At 33.3% G+C, this 11210-nt stretch overlaps 1 non-coding gene across 1 annotated transcript; it reads right to left on the reverse strand.

Annotated features, from left to right (window-relative positions):
* Window positions 1-1041: 1041 nt before the first annotated feature.
* On the reverse strand, window positions 1042-1148 carry LOC133833699 (small nucleolar RNA R71). The gene has a single exon (XR_009893066.1). It is a non-coding gene; the product is annotated as a small nucleolar RNA R71 (small nucleolar RNA).
* Window positions 1149-11210: the final 10062 nt, after the last annotated feature.

An 11210-nucleotide genomic window follows, 5' to 3' on the forward strand; every position in this document is an offset into this window, starting at 1 on the left:
GTGCCTCCTACATACTTGACAGTTGAGTGCATTTTTTTCCTCCTACATACTTGAACAATCTATCTCCTCTAGTGATGGCATTAGTGCCTCCTTGCTTTTTTTTTTTTTGTTGATCATTTAGTTGATGGCATTAGTGCCTCCTAATTTTTATATAACTATTTACTATTGCTATTGTCATTTTTTTCTTAATTATCGCATTTAGTTAGTTGTAATTTTATTGTTTAAGAAAATACTTGAAAAAAAAAACTAAAAAACAAAGCTTGTTCTTTCAACATAAGCAATTTTTGCTTAAAGGAAAGTTGACAAAGTTCCCATCCACGCTTATTAATTAACCTCGGGGAGTTGTTATTAAGTTGTGAGTAAGTGGAATCAAATAGGCCTGGGAACAAGTTAAACCAAAAAATAAAAAAATCATAAAAATCATAACAAAAATATATATATATATTATAATCTCTTCTTGTTATAAGTATGCTCTGTGGTTGCGGTTCTAACTGATCTTCCACATCAGAAATTTGTTTTCTTGTGATTGTTTGTGTTACTTGGTGAAATTTGTGACATTGTATGCATCATTGGCAACGTAATTCAAAAAATCGTTTGGTGAAAAAATTAGTGTCTTTACGTGAAATTGAAAGTGTTTTTGAAAGTTTAAGCATAATGGAACAAGAACCTAATGTTGTGCAAGAAAAAACTCTTCTTGAATACTTTTCACCTATTTCATCTAATGCTCCGTCATGCATTGTTTTGCCCACTACTAATGCCACTCATTTTGAACTTAAACCATCAATCATTCAATTGTTACCATCGTTTTATGGTTTAGAAAGAGAGGATCCATACATGCATGTAAAAGACTTTTTGGAAATTTGCTCAACCTTTCGTTTTCAAAAATTTTCAGATGAGTCGGTTAAACTTAGGTTGTTTCCTTTTTCTTTAAAAGATAGAGCCAAAGCTTGGTTAAACTCACTTCCAACTGGAACCATAACTACTTGGGATCAACTTTTTAATAAATTCCTTGCTAAATTTTTCCCCATGTCCAAAACTAATAGTTTAAGAAGAGAAATCTCCGAATTTTATCAAAAAGATAACGAAGAATTTTATGAATGTTGGGAAAGATTTAAAGATTTATTATTAAAATGCCCTAACCATGGTTTTGAAAAATGGAGACTTGTAAAATATTTTTATGATGGTTTAACCCCTTCAAACCGACAAATGATTCAATCTATGCATTACGGAAATTTTTTAAAATTGCAAGGGCAAGAGGCTTGGGACACTCTTGAAGAATTGTCTGTTAATTCACAACAATGGAATTATTCTGAGCCCAGGTCTAGAGCCAACCCTTCACCGAAAAGAGAAGGAAAATATGAAATAAAAGAAGAAAGTGATTTAAGAACATCATTTGAAAAATTAGCAAGAAAAGTAGAAGCCTTAGTAATAAGTCAATCTATGAATTCTCATGTGCAGCCTAAAAAAGATGTTTGTTTTTTATGTGCTAGTTCATGTCATAATGCTCAATTATGTCCTTCTTTTATTGAAACATTTTCTGAAGAGGCTAATGCTTTACATTCCTATGGAAAACCTTCTTCTGATAGCCCATTTTCCAACACATACAATCTAAATTGGAGAAACCATCCTAATTTTTCATGGAGACAAAACCAACCACAAATGAATCAAGGAAACAAATTCAACATACCAAATCCAAATCATGCCCAACCAAGTCAACCTTACCCTCCACAAAGAAAACCTTCCTTAGAAGACACCTTACAACAATTCATGCAATCCACCCAACAAATCTTACAAAATCAGTCTCAATCCATCGCCAAACTCGAGACACAATTTGGTCAACTTGCTAATGCTGTAACCGAGAGAGAAAAAGGAAGATTTCCTAGCCAACCCATCCCAAATCCTAAAGGCCAATATGAAATAGAAGCTCCTAGTCATAATGAAGAAGCTAAGTCTATTTCAACTCTTAGGTCCGGAAAACAAATTGTCAAACCCGATTACATACCTCAAGTTGAAAAAGACCAAAGTCAACCTCAAAGTTCCACCACAAATGACCTTTCAAAAGATGATGCTCAAATCCTTCCTTCCATCCCAAAAGCTCCTTTTCCACAAAAATTAATTCCACTCAAGAAAGGCAACCAATATAGTGACATCTTAGAAGTTTTCAAACAAGTAAGCATCAACATTCCTTTCTTAGATGCCATTAAACAAATTCCTATCTACTCTAAATTCTTAAAAGACCTTTGCACTGTTAAAAGAAACACAAATGTTCCAAAAAAGGACGATTTTAACTGAACAAGTTAGCTCCATAATTCAATATAAAAGCCTTGTGAAATATAAATATCCCGGTTGTCCAACAATTTCATGCATCATTGGCAATCATTTTATTAACAACGCTTTACTTGATTTAGGAGCTAGTGTGAATTTACTGCCTTATTCTGTGTATAAGCAACTTGGTCTAGGAGAATTAAAACCAACTTCTATAACATTTCAATTAGCCGATCGTTCAGTGAAAATCCCTAGAGGTATTGTAGAAGATGTTTTAATTAAAGTGGATAAATTCTATTTCCCTGTGGACTTTATTGTTCTTGACACTCAACCTGTTGAAAATGCTCATGCTCAAATACCCATCATTCTGGGTAGACCATTTTTAGCTACATCTAATACAATTATCAAATTAAATGTTTTTAATGTTGCTAAATCTGTTGAGTGTGAGGAAGTGCATGGAGTTAACATGATAAAGAGTATGTGTGAAGATGATGGAAATGACTTACTTGATTTTTGTGAAAAATACTTTGGTATGAACTTGCATATTGATTATTTTAATGATGATGTGAATTCTTTGTTAGAGTCTATACCCTTAAATGAAACCAAAGTTTAACCTTTTTCACCCTTAGATCATGTTCAATCAATTTCCGAGTCTCCAAAGTTAGACCATAAAACCTTTGCCAGAAAATTTAAAATATGATTTTCTAGGAGAGTGTGAAACCTTGCCTGTTATCATAGCATCTGCTTTAGATAAAGAACAAGAAGATAAATTGTTAAATGTCCTTAGAAAACATAAGGAAGCCATAGGTTGGACTATTGGAGACATCAAGGGAATTAGCCCATCCATATGCATGCATAGAATCCATCTAGAAGAAAATGCTAAAACCTCTCGGGAATGTCAAAGAAGGTTAAATCCAAATATGAAAGAGGTCGTTAGGGAAGAAGTTCTTAAACTGTTAGATGTAGGTATCATTTACCCTATTTCTGATAGTCAATGGGTTAGTCCAGTCCAAGTAGGGCCTAAAAAGTCTGGGATCACAATTATTGAAAATGAGAAAAATGAATTAATCCCTACTCGAGTACAAACGGGGTGGAGAGTGTGTATAGACTATAGAAAGCTAAATAATGTTACTAGAAAAGACCACTTTCATTTACCCTTTATTGATTAAATGCTTGAACATTTAGCTGGCCATGCATATTATTGTTTTCTTGATGGCTATTCGGGATATAACCAAATCCCCATTGCCCCTGAAGATCAAGAAAAGACTACCTTCACTTGCCCTTTTGGAACCTTTGCATATCGTCGCATGCTTTTTGGTCTTTGTAATGCTCCTACAACTTTTCAAAGATGTATGATTGCAATATTTTCTGATATGGTTGAAAGAAATGTTGAAGTGTTTATGGATGATTTTTCTGTGTTTGGAAATTCTTTTGATGACTGTTTGCACCATCTTTCTCTTGTTTTAATTCGTTGCAAAGAAAAGAATTTAGTTCTTAATTGGGAAAAATGTCATTTTATGGTTAAAAAAGGAATTGTTCTAGGTCATGTAATCTCATCTAAGGGAATAGAAGTTGATAAAGCAAAAGTTGACCTTATTTCAAAACTTCCCCCACCTAAAACAATAAAAGAAATTAGATCATTCTTAGGCCATGCCGGTTTTTATAGAAGATTCATAAAAGACTTTAGCAAAATTTCACGCCCATTATGTCATTTGCTGGGAAAAGAAAATGCTTTTGTCTTTGATAATGATTGCCATGTTGCCTTTGAAAGATTGAAATCCCTTTTGACTAGTGCACCTATTATTCGCGCTCCTGATTGGAATATTCCTTTTAAAATAATGTGTGATGCTTCTAATTATGCTATTGGTGCTGTTCTAGGACAAAGAATTAACAAGTTACCTCATGTAATCTACTATGCTAGCAAAACTTTGAACGATGCTCAATTAAATTATTCTACAACTGAAAAAGAATTGTTTGTTGTTGTGTTTGCATTGGAGAAATTTAGGTCTTATTTGTTAGGATCTAAAATAATTGTCTATTCTGATCATGTTGTATTGAAATATCTCTTGTCGAAAAAAGATGCTAAATCTCGCTTAATTCGTTGGATCTTGCTTTTACAAGAATTTGATTTAGAGATACGAGATAAAAAAGGTTCTGAAAAATGTTGTTGCTGATCATTTGTCTAGAATTGTTGTTGAGACTAATAATGACTCCACCACTATAACTGAAACTTTTCCTGATGAACAACTCATGCATATATCTTCTTTGCCTTGGTACATTGTGAATTATTTGGTCACTGGTGAAATTCCTTCTCATTGGTCTAAGCATGACAAATCTAAATTTTATTCTGAAGTGAAAAATTTCATGTGGGATGATCCTTATTTGTTTAAATATTGCCCTGATCAAATAATAAGGAGATGCATTCCAAATTGTGATCAAACTAAAATCATATCTTTTTGTCATGATCATGCATGTGGTGGACATTTTAGTGGTAAGAAAACTGCTTTGAAAATTTCACAATGTGGATTTTATTGGCCTACTATTTTTCATGACACTTATGTTTATTGCAAATCTTGCGAACGTTGTCAAAAGTTAGGAAGTGTAACTAGAAGAAACATGATGCCTTTGAATCATATCCTTATTGTTGAAATATTTGATGTTTGGGGCATTGATTTTATGGGTTCATTTCCTAACTCTTTTGGTCACTTGTACATTCTTGTTGGTGTTGATTATGTGTCTAAATGGGTTGAAGCTGTTGCATACCACACAAATGACCATAAAGTTGTGCTTACGTTTTTGAAAGAAAATATTTTCTCCCGTTTTGGCTCACCACGTGCTATCATTAGTGATAGCGGTACACACTTTTGTAATAGATCTTTTGAGCATTTAATGAAACAATATGGTATTACACATAAAGTCACTACACCTTATCACCCACAAACTAGTGGTCAAGTTGAAATATCAAATAGGGAAATTAAGCACATCATAGAGAAGACTGTCAATCCAACTAGGAAAGATTGGTCCTTAAGACTCATTGATGCATTATGGGCATATCGAACTGCATACAAAACACCCATTGGAATGTCTCCCTATAGACCTGTGTATGGAATGGCATGTCACTTACCCGTTGAGCTAGAACATAGAGCCTATTGGGCAATTAAGCAATTGAATTTTTCCTTAGACAAAGCAGGTGAGAGAAGAAAGCTTCAATTAAATGAGTTAGAAGAGCTTAGGCATGATGCATATGACTATTCTAAAAAATATAAGGATCGAATGAAGATTTACCATGACAAAAAAATTTTGCGAAAAGATTTCTCTCCTGGTCAAAAAGTCATTTTATACAATTCTCGTTTGCATCTCTTCCCGGGGAAGTACGCTCTAGGTGGGTAGGTCCATACATTGTTCGCACTGTTTTTCCACATGGAGCCATTGAAATTGAAAATACTAATAATGGTAATGTATTTAAAGTGAATGGACAAAAATTGAAACCATTTTTAGAATTGAAAACTGCTAAAGCGGATGAAATCATTCTTGAGGATCCTATTTACCATGGTCCTTGATCGCTCTCATCAATTATTGGTAAATTTGTGTTTTAGGTTAACTTCTTGTTTTGATTTTTGTTTCCTTTTTGTTGCACCCTTGACAATGCTCCATGATGAGGTACGACCATTCTAAACTCTAAACTCTTTCACGCTTCAATTTATATTTGTATTTTGATACATTGAGGACAATGCATAAATTAAGTTTGGGGATAGTGAGTTTATATGGTTACTTCTTTCATGTGTTTGAAAATTGTAGAATTTTTTTTTTTTTTAAAAACAAAAAATTAGATGGTAGAGTATCTATTTTATATTTTAATTATAAAAAAAATTAAAAAAATATATATTTATATATGTTTAATATTATATTTCTAGTAATATATATATAGTTTTGTGCTTTTATATTTTATTTTCTATCAAATAAAAAAAAGAAAAAAAATTTAAAAAAAAAACCCCTTTGGTGATATCTGTTTTCCTATGATAATACCATTGATTGAGTTTGATTTTAGTTTAAAAAATATATGAATCTTTCTTAAGTTTTGTGTTTAATTTGTGGGTCAATTTTGCTTAAAAAAATGAAATTTTGAAAAAAAATTATTCATCATAATATGTGAAATAAATAGTTTATTACAACAATTTTTTCCAAAATTCACATAATAACTTGATAAATAGTTTTGGACTTCTAATTTAAAATATATTTTTAAAGCAAGATTGACTATGGAATTAATTACATAAGGTTAATTTTGATTCATATTTTTTATAAATTATTTTCAATGTGCAATCTTCAAGGACATTTTTGATATCACCAAATAAAAAAAAAATGTGTGTTTTTTATTTTTCTTTTGCTTGAGAACTAGCAAAATTCTATGTTTGGGGGTGTGATAACTCTAGAAATTAGAGTTATTTTGCCACATTTTTTAAGCTAAAAATGATTTAGTTCTTAAGTTTTTAATTAAATTATTAAGTTTTAATTACTTTTTGAATTTATTAGCTTCATTTTAATTTTTATAGATTTTTATGTATTTTTATAATTATTTTGTTGTAAAATTTTATATAAATAAATAAATGGGTATTGTTGAACTTAAATGTTAAATTAAGTTATAATTAATATTTTCAAAGAATTTATATGAATTATTTATAAATGAAAATATTTTATCATGACTTAATTTATATTTATTTTGTAGGGGAAGTTATTGCAATTTTGGGCTTTGAAAAGTAAGGAAAAGAATGAAGAAAAATGGCGTTTTTGAGAAAAAAAGAAATGAAAAGCTGGCATTTTTGAAGACCATCACACCCAGCCTCAGCCAAGGCCCAACACCAGCTTCCCTCCAGGCCCGTTCCCTGCCCAGCTACCTCCTTTGGCCCACGAAGCATGCCCAACAACACCCTTCGGCCAGCAGCTTCCATTCGCCCCACCTGCTGCCTCCCGAAGTCACCAACCATCTCCTTTCCCCTTCCCAGCCACCTGCCGCCAGCTGTCAATCACAGCCACACACCAGCTCCCAGAAGCTGTCCTCCCCAGCCATGCACTTCACTCAGCAACAAGCCCTCTTCCTCACCAGCCCAGAAACGAGGCCCACAGCACCAGGCCCGAGCCCAGCCGTTTGCCTCCACCAAAGTTCCACTGCCAAGGCCAACGCCTGCCACCTCCTAGCTCATCAAAGCCCACCTGAAATAGTCAAAACCACAAAAGGCAAAAAAAAAATTATATTTTTCTTCCCAATATTTTTTTTCTTTTCACTCAAATATCAATTCACTCTTCCCTATTTTTTTCTTACCTAAATAAACATTCCTAATTCATTTTTTTTACCCTAGTTTTTCACTAATCTTCTATTCAACCAAACATTTCATCTTTCCAATACCCTTACACTTACTCTATTTATCCTACCACTTCCCAACACAATTAAATTAATCAATTTATTTATTTTAATTTGATTAATTTAATCTCCATATTTTTCCTATAAATAGAGTCTTGTAAGACCATTTGGGGAGCTCTTCTTCATCTTTTCAACCTCTTCTACACTTCATATTTTTCTCTCTTCTTTTCACTATTTTCTCTCTACCATTTTTATCTTTTGAAGAGCATGTCAAGTATGTTATTTTGTAATTTTTATTTCAATCTAGTTATGAGCTTCTAATATTTTTCAAGATTATTAAGATGATGATGAAGCAAAATGTAACTAGATAATATTTTTTTTGTAGGTTGATGTCCCATTTGTGCAACATTGTTTATGGATTTTTCTATCAAAGATATGCATTTTTCATCTATTATTGATTGTTAAAGCATATTACACTTAGTTCTTCATTATGCAAAAATATGATATTCTTTGATTAAATATTTTTCATTAAATTGTTCACATCTAATTCTTAGAGTATAACTATCATATTTTTCCTAAACATAATCTATTTGATTTTTTGTAGTTTCATTAGGTTGTAACACAACTAATGCTTAGAAATTATATCTTATATAAGTGAAGGAAAATCCTACCTTTTTTAAAGTAACTTGTGCTTGAATAGAAAATGTATTTTGAAAAAAGATAATGTGATTTATTTCAACTATATCTAAACTTGGGAATCAATATACTTATAAATATTATTGAACTTGCATTTTGTGGATTCTAATATCTTAATAATCTTATTTTACACATCTCATTTGAAAACCATTTTTCTATTTAATCTTAAATCTTTTTATTGCTTGTCTTTTATTTTTTTAAAACAAAATCTCATCAAATATTTGGAACTAGGTTAGAATATTCTTGCTTTGTTTGAAATAGTTTCTTTTGATGTTAGTCAACTCCCGTGGGTTCGACCTCGTACTTACATGAACATTATATTCTGAAACGATTTGTGCACTTGCGAGTATAAATATTAAAACACCATCTTTTGGGTTCAACATTGCCCTTTGGATGCTTGTGTGAAACCGCATTGGCCTTGGAAGTCTCATCTTTAGACTCATTCACACCCTTGTCTCTTATCCTCGATTCCTCTTCAATTCTAATGTGTTTTTGGATCTCTTCTAATCCTCATTCTTATGGAGGATTCTTTACCTATAGCTCCTCCAAGTTGGTGGTAATTTTGCCACTATTGCACCAACTTAGAAGGCTTCAGGAAGCTCAATCTTGAGAACTTTCAACTTGTTCACAATGACTTGTAACTCATGAATTTGAGGTAAAAGAGTTTTCCCATCAATGAAAGAAAATTCAAAATATTGAGAAATTAATAACTTTCTTGTACCTTCTTCCTCAGCCTTGTACTTACTCTCCAAGGCATCCCAAATCTCCTTCGCGAATTTGGTATTGGTATAGAGGTCATATAGCTTATCGGATGGGGCATTAAGGATATGACCCCTACAAAGAAGGTTGTCCTCTTCTCTCTCCCTTCTTTTCTTCACATCATCGGAAGTGTCTTTGTCGGATGGCTCGGCTAGAGGTGCCAAGGATGACTCAAGGATGTAGGCTATCTTGAGTGTTGTCAAAAGGAATTTCACCTTATCTTGCCACCTAGTAACATTGGATCCATCAAACCTATCCAATCTCACTAGGTCTTGGTTCATGATCTTGATGGTCTCCCCTTCCATTGAAACAAAGAGGGATAAGCTTTTGATTGTTAGATAATATATTTAATTGCTCAATGGAAAAGTAGAAAAAGTAAAAATACAACTCTATGCAAAGAATACAATGGACAAGATGATAGATAAATAGGTTTACAACTCAATGACCAACAATACAAGTAGATGTAGAGAAGAGAGAAAGAAGAGAATTATTAGAACTAAAATTCTAAAACAAGAGATACCAATAAATATGTAAATAGAAATAGAAGAAGAGGATTACAAACTCAAAACAATAATAATACAAGAAGAACAACTGAATGAAAGGATCAATGAAAAACACAAACTCACACTCAACCAAAGTGTAGAGTAATGAGGATCACCAACTTGAACAAGGTTCAAAATCTTTGTCCAAAAGCTTATTTCCTGCTATTCTCTAAGCACTATGAGATCTATCAAGAAAATAGCTCTTTGGAATAATCAAGCCTCAAGGTGTATTTTTCAGCCAAGTGCTTTGTGTATGAAAAATGGTGTGTCTTGCAAGTGAGCATTAGGCTCTTATTTATAGAGTTTGAGATACCCTTTGGATTTCAAATTTTACCAACCCTCATGGCTGTTACCAATGTTTAATTGGATTAATATGGAATTAAAATTGAGATTTGAGAGTTATTTGGGTTTTTATAACCGTTCAACACATTTGGAAAAAACTGAAAAATTTGGCCTGAAATGCACCTGTGGCCGCGGCCACTGCTTATGGTCCCCAGGCCGCGGCTGCCATCATTCAGTGGCCGTGGCCACAGCCCATTTTCAGCACTTGAAAATGTGTTGTTTTTCCAAACGGTTCCAAAACCTCCCAAATGACTTTGTAACTCCCAAAACACATTATTGGGGTTAAAATCATATCTCCAACAGCCATATTTTATAATGGCTTTATGAAATTCAATCTCAAATGTGTAACATATAATATACACATTATTGGGTAATATTTGGGAGTTACAAATTTGTAACTGATTTTGTAACTCCAAAATATGTCACATTTAGGCACACACATGTGTCCAATATTGTGACTCTCAATAATATGTTACAAGGTATGACAAATCACATTTGTGTGACAAATCACATTTTGTCACATTATTTAATCTAATATTATATTATATGAAATAATATAACAACCTACATTTCGAGATAATTTATTCGTCTCAAAATTTGGGATATAGCATATACTAACCCCCAAATCCCTTTTCAGAGATAATCCAAAATTGGAACAATCAACCAAACTAAACCAAGAAAAAACAACACTAACAAAAACAATAGTAATAGAGAGCATAGATCTAAAATAAAACATAAACTCAAACAGTAGACCCATGGGAGTGGAGGAGAAAATCAACCACAAGCACCACCCTATCGGCGTCGGAGAAGCCACGAACCTAAACCATGGAGAAGACGATGGGTCACATATGGATCCAAGACCTAGGGCTCTAGGTCTACTTGGAGGAGCAAGCAAGGGAAAGTCGATGCACAACCCCAAGCCCTCACCACCACCACCTCGTTGCTAAAACCCCCTCGCCAAGATAGAAGCCCATCCAAGACCAAGGAAGAGAGACCCATTGCGAAAATCCAACGCCGGAGAAGAGCTCACCACCCACTACAACAAAATAGAGGTTTTATGACTTTAATGGGGAGACATTGGAAGTCTACAATGTCTCCCACTTAGTGAGACGTTGTTGCTAGGGTCATTGTAGGTATATATCCCACGTCTCCCATTGGGAGACGTGCCTCACTTCCCACTGGGAGAGGTGGAAAGTCAAACGTTGACTTTCCACGTCTCTCATTGGGAGACGTGGGAAGTGACTCACCTC

This window comes from Humulus lupulus, chromosome 4, assembly GCF_963169125.1.
Source record: "Humulus lupulus chromosome 4, drHumLupu1.1, whole genome shotgun sequence".
In the NCBI taxonomy this organism is placed as follows: Eukaryota; Viridiplantae; Streptophyta; class Magnoliopsida; order Rosales; family Cannabaceae; genus Humulus; species Humulus lupulus.